Source organism: Henckelia pumila, chromosome 4 (genome assembly GCF_033568475.1).
Source record: "Henckelia pumila isolate YLH828 chromosome 4, ASM3356847v2, whole genome shotgun sequence".
Lineage (NCBI taxonomy): Eukaryota > Viridiplantae > Streptophyta > Magnoliopsida > Lamiales > Gesneriaceae > Henckelia > Henckelia pumila.
Genome location: NC_133123.1, coordinates 75,888,843 through 75,905,670, shown reverse-complemented (window position 1 = coordinate 75,905,670; position 16,828 = coordinate 75,888,843).

The window sequence follows — 16,828 nt, the reverse complement described above, 5'->3', positions numbered from 1 at the left end:
GGATATATGGAAGATGCTGCGGAAGGTGTCACAGCACCTACATCACCATACCCTGTGGTTGAGCAAGCCATAGTTCCTGTTGCTGAAGAACCAGTGACCCTGTATTCCATCGCTCCAGGAGAGCCAGGCAATGAGATCGATGTGTAAAATTTGCCTGATATGTCCGTGCTAAACAAGGTGTTTCCCACGAAACCTTTGACTCGCCGATCCAAGAGGCAAGCTAGATACAATCCTGATTATACAGCGTCGAAAAGATTTCAAGGGAAGGGTCAACCATCCAGACCTTCTCTTGTGGACATCGAATTTTCTTCTGGTGATGCAAGCTCCGATGAGGATTTCAAGCTGGTGCATCGAAAAAGAGGTAAAGCCAGTGCCATGGAACCATCTGTTCCAACTATTCCCGTTCCATTTGAATCAGAAGAAAAACCATCAAAGAAAGATTCGTCTTCTGAGGATGAATCCACAGAGTCAGAGACTCAATCTGTTGTTGTTGTTGATGAGAAAGATGAACCTGCATCTGTTCCTACTGTTGAGGAGACATCTACTGCCGCTCCTCTTGTCTTCTCTGATGAAGAGGAGATTTTCATAGCCCAGTTCATGGCTAAGATGAAGAAATCTAAAAGCAAGAATCCTGCTGATGCAGCTCCTATTCATGAATCCGAGGATGAACCTGATGAAGAAATGCTTCAAGAATACGTTGATAACCGCCCTCAACCCTCTGATAGTTCCATCTTTGATTCGAGTGAAGGTTCAGATGCTGAGAAGGAATTGGAAGAAGAGTCAGTTTCTGATGACTCTGATGAAGAAGAAGAAGGTGCTGAGGAAGGTGTTGCCGACACCCTGGACAACACTTTGGGTGAAGAATACCGGGTACGCTCATCCTATTCATCTGCTTTTTATTCCAAGGATATTGCAGAGTGCTGGGATAAGTATTCTGATCGTGAGTTCCTTGAGGAACGTAATATTGATATGGAGAGCTATGGGGCTCAAAATTTGGTCAGATTCTTTGAGGTAAGAAATCTGCTGGCCACTGTCTCCAGTGCTGGTCCATATTGCAGAGAAATTGTTCGAGAATTCTACTGTAACTTGATTGAAGCTGTGAAGGATCCAAGATATGTCAAGTATGGGAAGATGTATGTGAGAGAACAGATTTTTGCCTTCAGTCCTGCTATGATCAATGGATTCCTCCATACACTTACCAGTGATGATGATGCACTGCCTACCTTGGATGCAATGACATATGTCATCACAGGAGGGCATGTTACTGTTTTTCCAGCTCACCCTAAGAAGTTGCAGGCTTCCAAGCTCACCTCCTTCTACTCTGTTCTACATAAGATAACTGTGAAGACCTGGACTCTATCTGGAAATTCTACTGTTGTTACCAAGCATCAGGCTCCAGTTTTATATGCGATTGGAACAGGAGCAAATTTCAACTATGGCCGAATTGTGTTTGACACAGTCATGGCCTTTGCATATTGTGCTCAACCAACCCTGAAGCTGCCATATCCTTCTCTGATTTATGCCATGATGCTGTCTCGAGAGATTGAGAAGGATGATGATGAGCTACTTACTGAGCCTGGGGAGTTGCTAAAGATCGCCCCTGCATTACTCAAAGGAAATTGGAAGATAGACCTTCCTTGGTCTGAGTCAGATGTTGCCGTATGTGTTGTGGCAGGTGTTGCCAACACCTCCTCTGCCACTGCTATTTTTGTACCCCCTTCTGCTACTCAAGAAATAGATTATACCTTTATTCAAGCTCAACTGCTGCATGCTGAGCAGAAGATTACTCAAGTGAAGGCTGATCTCGCCTATTACGAAGGGAGCTGGCCCTTCTGAACAAAAAAAGGGGAGAAGGAAGTGAAGCAGAAGAAGAAGTTGATGGCTCATATGAGAGCAATCAATTCAAGTTTGATTATAGTTTGTTTATCTTGTTTTTGCTAGTATCGTTTCAATTTTTTTTTTTTTTTTGCTCTGATCCTTATCAAAACTATTCTTTGGTGATGTCCGCTCTGATATGAATTCTTGTTTTTGTTTCTCCTTGCACTTATGTTTTCTGATTTGAAGTGTTGTACCTAGATGTTGTCAACATCTTGTGACAACACCTCTTCTTATACTTAGGGGGGAATCTATTCAGAGGGAGTTTTGATTAAGGGGGAGTTTAGTTGATCTGTTTGTGAATTAAATGTGTTTTGTCCAGAAAGGCAAAAAAGGGGATATTGAAAGGAATATTTTATTCCTTAAAATCATCCTATTTTGATAAGATTTTATTTAAACATCTTTTGTCTTTCTTGGACATGAAGTTATTTATTTCCTTGAATAACTTGATTTGAGATTTTGATAAGCTCATTATAATATCGTATCTAATATATTGTTTCCATATTGTGTAGATTTTATATGAACAAATCTAGAGAATCCTATGTCTACAAGGAAACATCTACAAGAAAGGATTCTAGTCTATATATTGGAGAGAGACAAATCAATTGAAGAGACGGATACATAGAGAGACCGTGTGAGTTTATATACGTTGAGAAAGAACTGTATAACTAATGTAGCTTGCATCGGTCGTTGTTACTTGAAGCCTTGAAGAACACTCGAAGATCGGTGATCAAGAAGCGTGCTGCTCGTGTGATTTTGGCTTCAACATTTTTCTCCTTATTTCGTTTTATTTATTCTATTTCATATAGAATTTTTAGGAGAACTTTTACTCTTTATTTTCTCATATGTTCGAGAAAATTGATTGTTACAATAATCACTAGTTTTAGGGTTTGTAAAACTCTTTGAAAGTTTTCTAGTGAAGTTTTGCACTGAGGCGCTGCAAGAGTATTTTATACTCTTGTTTAAATCATTTGAGTCTATTTATTTGGTTGCTTGTTTATTTTATTCACGCCTAAATTATATTCCGCTGCAAATTACTTAAGGTGTTATTGTAGGTGTTGTCAACACCTTGTGACAACACCTCAAACTGTTTATGTGCAACCAACATTCCCTTACAATCACAAACCGCAATCAAGGTGCATTTTTCCATATAGACAAAAGCTGTACAATTTGAGGGTGATAGGAATGCCAAAACGAACAAATCAACAAAGGCTGTTTAATTGAAAGTATAAAAATGCTCCTAAAATGCTCAATAGTTGTGCCTCGATAGCAGTACCATGTTTTTTTAATTGCACAATATTCAGTATTTCAGTAAATTCCATTGCACCACCATATTCCACAAAGTGATCGCACAGAGCATTTAACAGCAGTCACACAGATTCAGGTTTCACAAACATTAGAATATTGTATAGAGTAGTCGTGCACAAGAAGAGAGATCCAAGAAAAGTTTAGATTTCAAATTCACGGGTCAGAGAGAATCACGATCAAATACGTACAACTTCAAATTAAAATATAAATAGAGTACAACATCAAGCAATAAATGAAAGGACCAAGCTTAAACAAACAAGCTTACCATAAACATAGTGCAACCCCAAACACCTTTGAAAATAGTAAGCAAAAGGTCACTATACACGTTTAACTAAGAACTATAACACCTTAGTTGTTTGATGCATGATAGAAAACAACAAGAAGAAACTAACTCAAAAGTCATTATCAAATGAAAAAAAGTTGATATCCACTTAATGAAAGCATGAGTCGTAATTAACTTCCATATTATTCTTAATCCAAACAATTACGGTTATGAGGAGCAGCCATCGCTTTCTTCAACCAAGTCAATACGTCTTTTATGGTGTATTCTCTTTTCCAATTTGATAAAAGTTCAAACTTTTTTGCTTCCATCTATACGGTAAACATCACACATCAATAATTCCACTTGCTTATACTTTTGACAGAGCTATGAGTTAACAAATTACGGTTAAATAAACTTGATAAAATGGATGCAAACCCATGAAGCCAAGGTTAGAACAGCAGCAGAAAAAATGCAGGGTGCATATTATTTCACCAAATGGTAGGGCTCTACTGAAATTTGTTCTATAGTTCGAATACAGACTAAAGATTGTCGAAAACACCAAAATCAAAGATGAAATCATCGAAAAATCGCAGCTGAAACAACACGCAAGAAACAGCTAGCAAACAGGCTCGATGTCGGCACAAACGAGCATAAAAAACAATGATTCATGGCTGAAAACAAAGCCTCTGATTAAAGGAAGAAAACCCCTCAAACCGTTTGAAATTTCGCAGTTGAACAAAGGAGATACGAGCCGAATACAGAGGCTGCTCGGGTGCTAGCGAGAAAGAAAGAGGGGGAAGAAAGGTGCTAAGAAGTTTTATTTCAAAAATAATAAATCATTCAATATTGCCTCAAAACGAATACCGTCTGTTGGAAATGAAAGATAACACAAATTTTAACATTCATCTTCACAACATTTTTCCAAATAAATTCATCTAATAGGTATAAAATAATCTGCAAGATAATGTTCATTTTCATGCACTCTGCAATCATAAAAATTTGAGACAGTTTGGTATTTTCAGCATAACTTCTTCAATATATAATGAAATCAAGTCATTTTGGTGTCATTTCGAAGGCAAGAAAAACTTCTATAACTTTTATTTGAACATCAATTAGAGATTATAAATTATTTAATCCCAGAATTTAAATGAACAGACAACATGACCACGAAACAACACTGAATTGCATCTCTGAACCTGTTTTTGTAAAACTAATGTATCTCATTCATTTCTTAATAAAAACAACTGATTTCAAATCCAAATTAAAGCTAACTTACAAGGCTAAAATTTATTTTTAGACCACAAGTTCAAATATTTCACCATTTATGCCCAGTTATGCAAAGAAAGACAAGCCAAATCACGAACTAGGGAATAATTTATAAACTGGACCAGTTTCAGTAAAACTCGTGTATCTTATTCATTTCTCTATGAAATTGAGTGATTTCAAAAGCAAATAGAAACCAAAACAATGCTCTACAAGTTTAATTCACTTCATAACTCCATAATCTGTCGGCACAATGAGAATAATGATTCATGCATTAAATGCATGTGGACAACTCATGTGAGCAGCTGTGCAAAAGTTGAAACGTATAGAAAAAACAATTTAGAATTGAATTGTGTTTCTTGCGTTCAAACTAAAATCCGCAACTATAAATACATGCATTCTGCAACAGTTTCAGAGCATCCCATCTCGAGTTCTCTCATCTGATTCTTGAGTTTTCTTTTCTCTTTTTTATTTCTATATATATTTGTGACATATGTTTTCTCCTGTATTAAGAGAGTGAGTGTCTCTTTGGAAACGAGATTGTAATTCTCCAAATATTATAGTGAAATCTTTTGGTCTTGCTTGTGGTTTTTACCCTAATAATTTTTGGGGGTTTTCCACGTAAATCTTGGTGGATTTTTATTCTTCAATTTTCATAGTTTCTATCTCGTGATGCCGCACCTAGGACCAACAAGTGGTATCAAAGCCTTGGCATAAAATTTTTTAAAATTCTGAGTATGCTCTGTGGTTGCAGCTTTGTCTGATCTTCCACATCAGAAAAGATTTTTTGAAGATTTTATAAGGCAGGATTCTTGTAGTCAAGATGACGACAAAATACGAGATAGAAAAGTTCAATGAGAGCAATTTTTTGCTGTGAAAATTGAAGGTGCAAGCAATTCTGACAAAGGAGCATTGCTTGGCAGCTATTGGAGATAGACCGGTGGACATCACGGACGATCAAAAGTGGAATGAGATGAATCAAAATGTTGTTGTCAATTTGCACTTGGCTATAGCGGATGAAGTTTTGTCAAGTATCTCTGAAATAAAAAGCGCAAAAGTTATTTGGGATACTTTGGCAAAATTGTACGAGGTCAAGTCACTACACAACAAGATTTTCCTAAAGAGAAAGCTTTATACTCTTCGGATGGTAGAATCCTCATCGATGACCGACCATATCAACACATTGAATACTCTATTTTCTCGGCTCACGTCTATGGGGCATAAAATAGAGGAAAAAGAATGTGCGGAGCTTCTACTTCAGAGTCTACCAGATTCATACGATCAGCTCATCATCAATGTTACCAACAATATTATTTTTGATAATTTAAATTTTGACGACGTCTTAACTGCGGTTCTTGGAGAAGAGAGTCGTTGAAGGAACAAGGAAGATAGGTTGGCAACGTCGAAGCAAGTAAAGGCTTTACCGATGACGAGAGGAAGATTGACGGAGCGTGACTCCAGTGGGAGCCACAGATATGGTAGATCCAAGTCAAGAAGTAAGAATAAGAATATTTACTGGTTTAAATGTGGCGGTAAAGGGCACTTCAAGAGAGAGTGTACGAAGAGCATCGATAAGGGATCTCAAGCAAATGTGGTCAGTACTTCAGAAAGTGGTGAAATACTATTCAGCGAAGCAGCAACAGTTGCGGAAGGCAGACACAAATTTTGTGATGCATGGATTATGGATTCAGGAGCGACGTGGCACATGACGTCAAGGAGAGAATGGTTCGATCATTATGAACCAATCTCAGGAGGATCTGTATTCATGAGAAATGATCGTGCCTTGGAAATCACTGGGATCGGTACCATTAAAATCAAAATGTTTGATGGTACTATTCGCACCATACAAGAGGTACGACATGTGAAGGGCCTGACAAAGAATCTTTTGTCTTTGGAGAAATTGGATGATATTGGGTGCAAAACCCGTATCGAGAAAGGGATCAAGAAAATTGTGAAAGGCGCGCTTGTGGTTATGAAGGCGGAAAAGGTTGCTGCAAATCTGTATGTATTGTTGGGGAAAACACACAAAGAGGCGGAACTAGTTGTTGCATCAATTGGTTCGGGAGAAGAATCAACAGTGTTGTGGCTTAGAAAGCTCGGGCATATGTCAGAACGAGGAATGAAGATTCTCTCAGAACGGAAGCTGTTGTCGAGGCTTACAAAAGTGACTCTACCCTTTTGTGAGCATTGTGTTACCAGTAAACAACATAGATTGAAGTTTGGCACATCTACTGCCAAAAGCAAAGGCATATTGGAGCTGATTCATTCTAATGTTTCGCAAGCACCGGTGGTATCCCTAGGAGGAGCGAGATATTTTGTCTCTTTTATTGATGATTTCTCTAGGAGATGTTGGGTGTATCCAATCAAGAAGAAATTGGATGTTTTCGAAGTCTTCAAAGTTTTCAAAGCGCGGGTTGAACTTGATTCTGACAAGAAAATCAAGTATTTGAGGACTGACAATGGAGGAGAATATACCAATGATGAGTTTGATGCATTTTGTCAGCACGAGGGCATCGAAAGACAGTTCACGACGGCTTACATGCCTCAACAGAATGAAGTGGCAGAGCGGATGAACAGAACTTTGTTGGACAGAACAAGGGCCATGTTGAGTACTGCGGGTTTAGCCAAGTCATTTTGGGCAGAAGCAGTCAAAACCGCTTCTTATATCATCAATCGTTCTCCTTCAGTGGTGATTGATTTGAAGACTCCAATGGAGGTGTGGACTGGCAAGCCAGTTGATTATTCTCGGTTACATACATTTGGAAGTCCGGTGTACGTTATGTACAATGAACAAGAAAGATCAAAGTTGGATTCCAAATCCAAAAAGTGCATCTTCTTGGGCCATGCTGATGGACTAAAGGGGTTTCGCTTGTGGGATCCCACTGTCCATAAGCTTATCATTAGCAGAGATGTTATCTTCGAGGAAGATAAAGTGAAGGGAGACAAAGGCACACTAAATTCAAAAACTACTATCATTCAGGTGGAAAATAAGACAGACAAAGATCAAGTTTTTTGTGAAGTAGTACCAGATCACGAGGTACAAGAACCAGTTGAGTAAGAGGTTTCCAAAGTGAGGCAGTCAACTCGAGAGAGAAGACCACAAGGTTGGCTTTCAGATTATGTCACTGAAAGCAACATTGCATATTGTCTATTAACAAAGGATGGTGAGCCATCGAGTTTCCATGAGGCTACTCAAAGCTCGGATGTATCCCTATGGATGACAGCGATGCAGGAAGAATTGGAAGCATTGGACAGGAACAAAACTTGGGATCTTGTTACACTACCACGAGGAAGGAAAGCTATCGATAACAGATGGGTCTATAAGATCAAGCGTGATGGCAATAACCAAGTGGAGCGATATAGAGCGAAATTGGTTGTCAAAGGGTATGCTCAGAAAGAAGACATTGACTTCAATGAGATATGCTCTCATGTGGTTCGACTTTCAACAGTCAGAGTAGTATTGGCAATGTGTGCGGTGTTTGACCTACATCTAGAATAACTAGATGTGAAAACGGCATTTCTTCATGGCGCTCTTGAAGAAGAAATCTATATGCTCCAACCAGAAGGTTTTGCGGAAAAAAGCAAAGAGAACTTGGTTTGCAGGTTGAACAAATCTTTGTACGGTGTCAAACAGGCGCCGAGGTGTTGCTACAAGAGATTTGATTCCTATATCATGAGCCTTGGGTACAACAGACTTGATGCAGACCCTTGTACGTATTTCAAGAGGTTTGGTAATGATGATTATATCATTTTGATGTTGTACGTGGACGATATGTTGGTAGCAGGCCCCAACAAAGATCGAGTCCAAGAATTGAAGACACAGTTGGCTAGGGAATTTGATATGAAGAACTTGGGACCAGCAAATAAGATTCTAGGGATGCAAGTTCACCGAGACAATAACAATAGGAAGATTTGGATTTCCCAAAAAAATTATTTGAAGAAAGTCTTGCAGCGCATCAACATACAAGATAGTAAGCCAGTTTCAACCCCTCTTCCTCTTAACTTTAATTTATCTTCTGAGATGTGTTCTAGCAGTGAAGCAGAGAGGATGGAGATGTCTCGAGTACCGTATGCATCAGCAGTGGGAAGTTTAATGTTCGCTATGATCTGTACTAGACCAGACATTGCACAAGCAGTAGGAGTAGTCAGTTGGTACATGACGAATCCTGGACAAGAGCATTGGAGCACGGTTAAGAGGATCCTTAGATACATTAAGGGTACCTCGAATGCTGCATTATGTTTTGGAGGATCAGATTTTACACTCAGGGGCTATGTGAATTCAGATTACGCAGGTGATCCAGATAAAAGAAAAGCTACTACTGGTTATGTGTTTATAGTTGCAGGAGGTGCAGTCAGCTGGGTTTCAAAACTGCAAAGAGTTGTGGCATTATCTACAACGGAGGCAGAATACATTGCAGCTACTCAAGCTTGCAAGTAGGCAATATGGATTAAAAGGTTATTGAGGAGCTTGGGCACAAACAAAAAAAGATTCCTCTGTTTTGTGATAGTCAGAGTGCCTTGCACATTGCAAGGAATCCAGCCTTTCATTCCAGGACTAAACACATTGGAGTTCAATTTTACTTTGTTCGGGAAGTAGTAGAGGAAGGAAGTGTGAATATGCAGAAGATCCATACGAAGGATAACATTGCTGATATTCTGACCAAGCCAATGAACATGGACAAGTTTGAGTGGTGTAGATCCTTAAGTGGCCTAGCAGAAACGTAAGCAACGGGAATGAAAAAATTGAAAGGATGTGTGGAGATGTGTTTGATTCTCAATCAAATCTCCAAGTGGGAGAAATGTCGAAAAAATGAGAATAATGATTTGTAACGCCCGGTATTATTTAATTTTAATTCGAGAATATTTAATTTGGGAATATTTAGAGTTTCGATTTAAATTCTAATATTCTTAAATTATTTAGGATTGAAATTGAATGAAATGGAAAATTGAGGACCAAATTGCATTTATTGAAGACTTGAGGGGCCAAAGTGCAAATAGTGGGAAATTTGTTGGACACTTGTTATTATTCTAAGTATTAACGTGCGATTCAACTCATTCCATCAGAATTCTTCAGAAAAGGAACCGAGAGCAAGAACAAAGGAACTTCAATATCTTCTTCTTCTTCAAATCGCAATATCTTGAGTTCCGGTTATCCGATTATGATTCTGAAAAATATTTTGGAATTCTCGCAATGAGGCCTTTGAATTGATGTAAGTTTTCTCTTGATTCATCATGGTTTAAGAATTCGAAAATGGCAGAGATCATATTTGGTTATGAATTGATGTTGTTGAGTTTCTATACTTTATTATATTGAAGTCGGGTTGAAGAATGGATGTCGTATCAGTTTCTTGTGAATTTCCAGCCAATAATCGAGTTATATACTTGCTGATATGCTGGGTTTTGATTGATATACAGCTGATATATGGTGTATTTGATTATTAGTGTTGATAGCTTTGAGTTTCGATTGTCGAGTTTATACCGTTACGCCGTCGAATTTATGATTTGAAGCTGTTTTGCTATTGTATATTGGACTGAGATGTTGCTGAGTTTTAGCTGATATTTACTTGGTTTATACGTTGTGATTTCAGTTCATAAACAGGGGACATCAACTCGAGAAGCTTGATTTTGAAACCGTTAGAAGAAAGAACAAGGTTTGGAGTCTAGTTTCTCAATAGAATTGGATTGATCTTGAGGGTAGATTTTGATAGAGGTTTGGTTATGTTACTTGTACAGATTGGAAAGCTAGAAGACACCTTGAAACCTCACAATCAAAAGGTAAAAGTAGACTACTTTTTGAATGGGATTAAAACTCGAGATGGTTTGTATCGAGTTCCCTAAATCACATACTTAATTGATTCTTTGATCTTATGTGAATTATTGAATGTGTCTATGATATTGAATGAATATATGATGTTTTATATTGCATTCATCTTGTGAGACCTATCCTTTGATTTTTGAAATGAACGGAGTCGTTCGATTAGACGATTTGAGGAACTATATATGTATGGCCTGGGTGGTTGACCGGCTAAATCGGTGTGATATAAATCTACTGGCAAGCGTACCAGGTCAAGTAATAGTAAAGTGGACAAAGAGTCCAAGTATCGATCCCACAGGAACTGCAGTCAATTCTCAAGAATTAATTATTTTAATTAATCTAGACAAAATAATAGAAGGATTTTGAATTAAATAAAATAAGAATATAAAATAAAAAATGCTTAAGAAATACGAATAAAAATAACTAAAGATAAAAATAATTAAAATAAAGACAACCAAGACACACGAAGGTACCGAACAAATCTTGTAACATGTAGTCGATTCAGGACTCAGATTTAATCTTAATTCACGAGAATTCTCCTAATTTGTTCAAAGGACTATTTCTAGAACAATCAAACCTATTCAAATATTGATGAACTAATATTTCGTAATTCTAATCAAATTTGAATGCATTAAATATTTGTGAAAATTCAGTTTACACCCAAACCGCACACTGAAACCGAATTCTATTTCTAGTCGATTTTACAATATGTTAATTATCAGAGTGATCAAAATCAATACCTCCTCTGTCGACTTGGAATCGATTAACATGCAAGAAAACAGTTGATCAGACTATTCACAAGATAAATATAAATCTAACAATCAATAAAATAAAATCAACTCTGAAAAATCCCAAACAAACATCCAAGTTTTCTACATGAATTTGTTCGGCCCAATCACGTCGTCTTGGTTGAAAATAAACTACTCAATAATTAAAAACAATAATTCAAAAATAAAAATAAAAAGAAGAAAAGAAAGAAGAAATCTTCTCTCCCAAGCCTTGTAGCTGCCTCCTCTGTGTTGTGCGCGTTCTGGAACTTCCCAACCCTCAAAAATATGTTATATCTTGTATATATATGGTCCGGAACGCCTACCAGTTAATTTTCTCTCAAAACAAGGATTTTTCGGAACACATATGACCCCCGAACATGCGCGCGGCATAGGCCTCGCGCGCGCGCAACACATAAAAACAGAGGCCTGGACACGAAACTCGCGCGCGCGTGAGCTTGATTCTCGCGCGCGCGCAGTACAAAAATTCTGCACCGAGTGACGATTTTCAAAATTTCATATCTCAAAATCTACCCGTCGGATTGAGCTGAAATTTGAACAGAAGCTTAAAAACATCTTGCACTTTAATCTGAACGGTGGAGATTGGATTTGAAGCTCTTTAAAATTAAATTTTATTTTTTTGAACAAAGCTGGTCCGTAATTCACTCTTCAAAAATATATTTTCCTACAAAATTAACCCAAGGAGTGAAATACACACACATGCACTAAAACACATAAAAACACATAAAAATAATATGAATTAACACAAAATAGACATAAATCTATCATGAACTAATGCATACAAAATGCACTTATCAACACCCCCATACTTAAACCTTGCTCGCCTCGAGCAAGACATGAAAAAACAACATGCAAACAAAAACATAAGTGAGGACGATTCATAAATGTGCAAAGCCTCCGAGAAGTTCAATCACAAAACCAAAAACACAAACATGCTCTCAACTTTTCATAATACACTTTCGGTTTAACGTGAACATGTGTGTGTGAAATGTCATTCCAGTTTCATGCAACTTAGACCAAATTCGTCTCAAATCTGCTTAGCGACCTGTGACAAATCAGTGCAAGTTTCACTCTTCAAGTTCTCATTCCTTCCAACGACCTCTAGACTAAACCCACCTCCCTTGAGATAATGAATTACACACCTCCGGATTTTGTACCCGGTATTGCATTAGCCCCAATAATTACCCGCTGACTTAGCTATAACTGGCTAGGATACGAAAAATCATTCTATTTTTTCTTTCTAATCCCCTCGTCTATAGCCCGGATGGAGCATCAATCCCATTGAATCCGCATACGTAGCCTTAAATTTAATTTTTTTTTTTTTAGGATTTTAATCCTTTCAAGGCCCGGATGGAATTGTATATAAATTTTTTCTAGATGCGCCCAAGATCATAAGTGTAAACTAGAGCCTCATCAAAATTCATAAAACACAATCAAGATCCACAAACCACCTATTTCCATGCAATGGTCAAACAGATAGAAACTTCATCAAATCTTTCGCTACAATTCACTGGTCTAACATTAGTGCTTAAAAATATTCACGGTTCAACCTACAGTTTCTCATGTCCAGTCAAGAGCAAAAAATTTTCAAAAATCCATTTTTTTCAAATAAACTTCATCATCATTGGCTATTATGATTCATCCTACTCATAACAATGCAAACAACAATAAAAATAAACTGTATGCAAAGAAATACGAAACACGACAGATGCAACACAAACACATAGACAATGCAATACTAGTCTACCCCCCCATACTTATCCAAAGCATTGTCCTCAATGCTTCAGAACAATGAACAGAATGCATAACAAACCCACAAATGCAAAGACAAACAAAAACACAATGAGAACAAAAATAACACTCCCCTGGTTTTCGATGTATCCTCTTCCTTCTTGATAGTATCAGCTGGGACAGCAGCAGCAGATTGTATATATCGACAGGCACGACCAACTGGCATGGGAAAAAAACAAAAATCAAACAAAAACATAAACAAAAACCAAAAATAAAATAAAAAGCAAAAACAAAGAACACTGGGTTGCCTTCCAGACAGCGCTAAATTTATAGTCTAATGCCCGACTATGCAGAAGCAACCATCAAAGAGCGGCTGCCACCCATAGTAAGAATCATACAACTCTACGTATGGGTCTTGATTTCCTTCGCCCTCAAGCTTGGCGTGATATATACTTTGTAAGCTCGTCGGTCCAACAACACTTGTTCTAAAATTTTTCTTTTGGAAGGAGACTCCGAATCTAGGCTGAAGGTCATAGAGGATGGAATACTGTGGGATTGGCGTCAATGGCAAGAAAGTATCTTCTAACGGTGTACATAGAACGACCATTGACGAGGTAAAATCTCTCTCCTTGAATGGTTCTTCCTCCTCCACTATCATGTTTGGCTCATCCTCACAAGAAGATTCCTCAAAAATGATTTCTTCATGCTCTGGCTCAGTTACTTCACTCAATTGGCAGATATCCAAAATTGGTTCTCTAATAAGCGCAATCTGTTCATCCAAAAGACTTATACGGCTTTCTAAAAATTGATTTGTCTCTGTCTGTTGCCGCAAAAAATTCTCCAACTGAGCCACATAATCTTCGAAATGCCCTATACACTCTTCTTGATGCTCTGGTGGTTGGTTCGCAAAATTTTTAGAGTTGATATCTGGAGGATATTGTTGACTCCAACCCTGCAGTGAAGGATCACAATGCCAATGGTAGTCAAAATCTGCCATATCGTTCAACAAGTGCATCGCACTGTCTTCATCTCTTCTAAACAATTGACTGTCAGTGGCCAGAGCTCCAGAATCTACCCAACTTCTTGTAATCTCATCCAAACCACCATAAAAAATTTTAGTGAGGGTGTAAGTCGAAAACTGATGGCATTGAAATATGTTCGCCAAATCATTGAATCTCCCCCAAGCAGCATAGAAAGGCTCCAAGTATTGTTGGCCAAATCTTGTGAACACCTGTCGATGGTCCATCTCCAAGTACCTCACAAGCAAAAGAGAATAAAATTAAAATTAAAATAAATAATTAAACAAATGCAAGAAAAAAAAATCTAGTCTCAAGCAAATAATCTATCCTAATATTAACTAAACAGTCCCCGGCAACGGCGCCAAAAACTTGACCGGCTAAATCGGTGTGATATAAATCTACTGGCAAGCGTACCAGGTCAAGTAATAGTAAAGTGGACAGAGAGTCCAAGTATCGATCCCACAGGGACTGCAGTCAATTCTCAAAAATTAATTATTTTAATTAATCTAGACAAAATAATAGAAGGATTTTGAATTAAATAAAATAAGAATATAAAATAAAAACTGCTTAAGAAATACGAATAAAAATAACTAAAGATAAAGATAATTAAAATAAAGACAACCAAGACACACGTAGGTACCGAACAAATCTTGTAACATGTAGTCGATTCAGGACTCAGATTTAATCTTAATTCACGGGAATTCTCCTAATTTGTTCAAAGGACTATTTCTAGAACAATCAAACCTATTCAAATATTGATGAACTAATCTTTCGTAATTCTAATCAAATTTGAATGCATTAAATATTTGTGAAAATTCAGTTTACACCCAAACCGCACACTGAAACCGAATTCTATTTCTAGTCGATTTTACAATATGTTAATTATCAGAGTGATCAAAATCAATACCTCCTCTGTCGACTTGGAATCGATTAACATGCAAGCAAACAGTTGATCAGACTATTCACAAGATAAATATAAATCTAACAATCAATAAAATAAAATCAACTCTGAAAAATCCCAAACAAACATCCAAGTTTTCTACATGAATTTGTTCGGCACAATCACGCCGTCTTGGTTGAAAATAAACTACTCAATAATTAAAAACAATAATTCAAAAATAAAAATAAAAAGAAGAAAAGAAAGAAGAAATCTTCTCTCCCAAGCCTTGTAGCCGCCTCCTCTGTGTTGTGCGCGTTCTGGAACTTCCCAACCCTCAAAAATATGTTATATCTTGTATATATAGGTCCGGAACGCCTACCAGTTAATTTTCTCTCAAAACAAGAATTTTTCGGAAAACATATGACCCCCGAACACGCGCGCGCGCGCGGCATAGGCCTCGCGCGCGCGCAACACATAAAAATAGAGGCCTGGACACGAAACTCGCGTGCGCGCGAGCTTGATTCTCGCGCGCGCGCAGTACAAAAATTCTGCACCGAGCGACGATTTTCAAAATTTATATCTCAAGATCTAGCCGTCGGATTGAGCTGAAATTTGGACAGAAGCTTTCAAACATCTTGATTTATTCTGAACGGTGAAGATTGGATTTGGAGCTCTCTAAATTAAATTTGATTTTTTTGAACAAATCTGGTCCGTAATTCACTCTTCAAAAATATATTTTCCTACAAAATTAACTCAAGGAGTGAAATACACACATGCACTAAAACACATAAAAACACATAAAAATAATATGAATTCACACAAAATAGACATAAATCTATCATGAACTAATGCATACAAAATGCACTTATCAGTGGTTGTATTAGCCTAGCGTCTGAATTACATGTATGGTGGCTTCAAAGTCTAGGGAAGCAAGATAAGTAGCCCCACCTCGATCGGGAGTGTCGGTGGTTTAGTTACGATATCTTCTTCTCGGGATCCCAACCGATGAAATAAGAGAGTTCTTGAGAAAATCCTGTTTTAAAGCATGCATTGGCTTCTATTTTATATCTTGAGCTTGATTGATATAATTTGAAATGCATGTTAGTTGCTTTTACTGGAAAATATGTTTCTTACCGGAGTTATCCGGCTGTTGTCGTGTTTGTATGTGTGCATGGAAACTTGTGGTTCAGGAACAGGGCAAAGACGGGCTTGACAAGTCGAAACTTGAGAGATTAAAGTGATGATCCGGTGTAGTTGTTAGTTGCTGTCAAACTTTGTTGGTACAAGAACATTGATCTTGTAGTTGTTAGACTTGAACTTTTAGTCTAGAGATTCTACTACTTTGAAATGTATAACACATGATCTTGATTGGGTTTGAGTTTTTGATGTTATCACCTTCTCTTGTACATTTGGTTTTGTTGGAAGAGGTTATATAGCATAAATCTTCATTGTACAGCAGAAAATCAGAGTTTTTAGCAGTTGGACAGAGTGCAGATCGCTCGAGCGAAACCCGAGGCTCGCTCGAGCGAGCCAAGGGGGGTCTTGGACCCGAGCAGCTCTCGCTCGAGCAAGGGGTGAGGCTCGCTCGAGCGAGCCACATTGATTTAAAAAAAAATTTCTTTTGGTTTTGGATTTGATGTTTGGCCTTAATTCATGAACCTTAGATTATTATTTGATTCGAGAGATTAAGAACCGGGTCATCACAACAGGTGGTATCAGAGCGATAAAATTCTGGACTGAGTTAGATAGTGGGTGGGGTAGATCGAGTCATCTTCCTTGTTTGTGTTTGTTAGCATGATATGATTGATTTACATGATTAATTTACATGTTTTAAGTGCTAGCATGCTTTACTTTCAAGTATTTGATTATATGATTTTGTAATTTTAT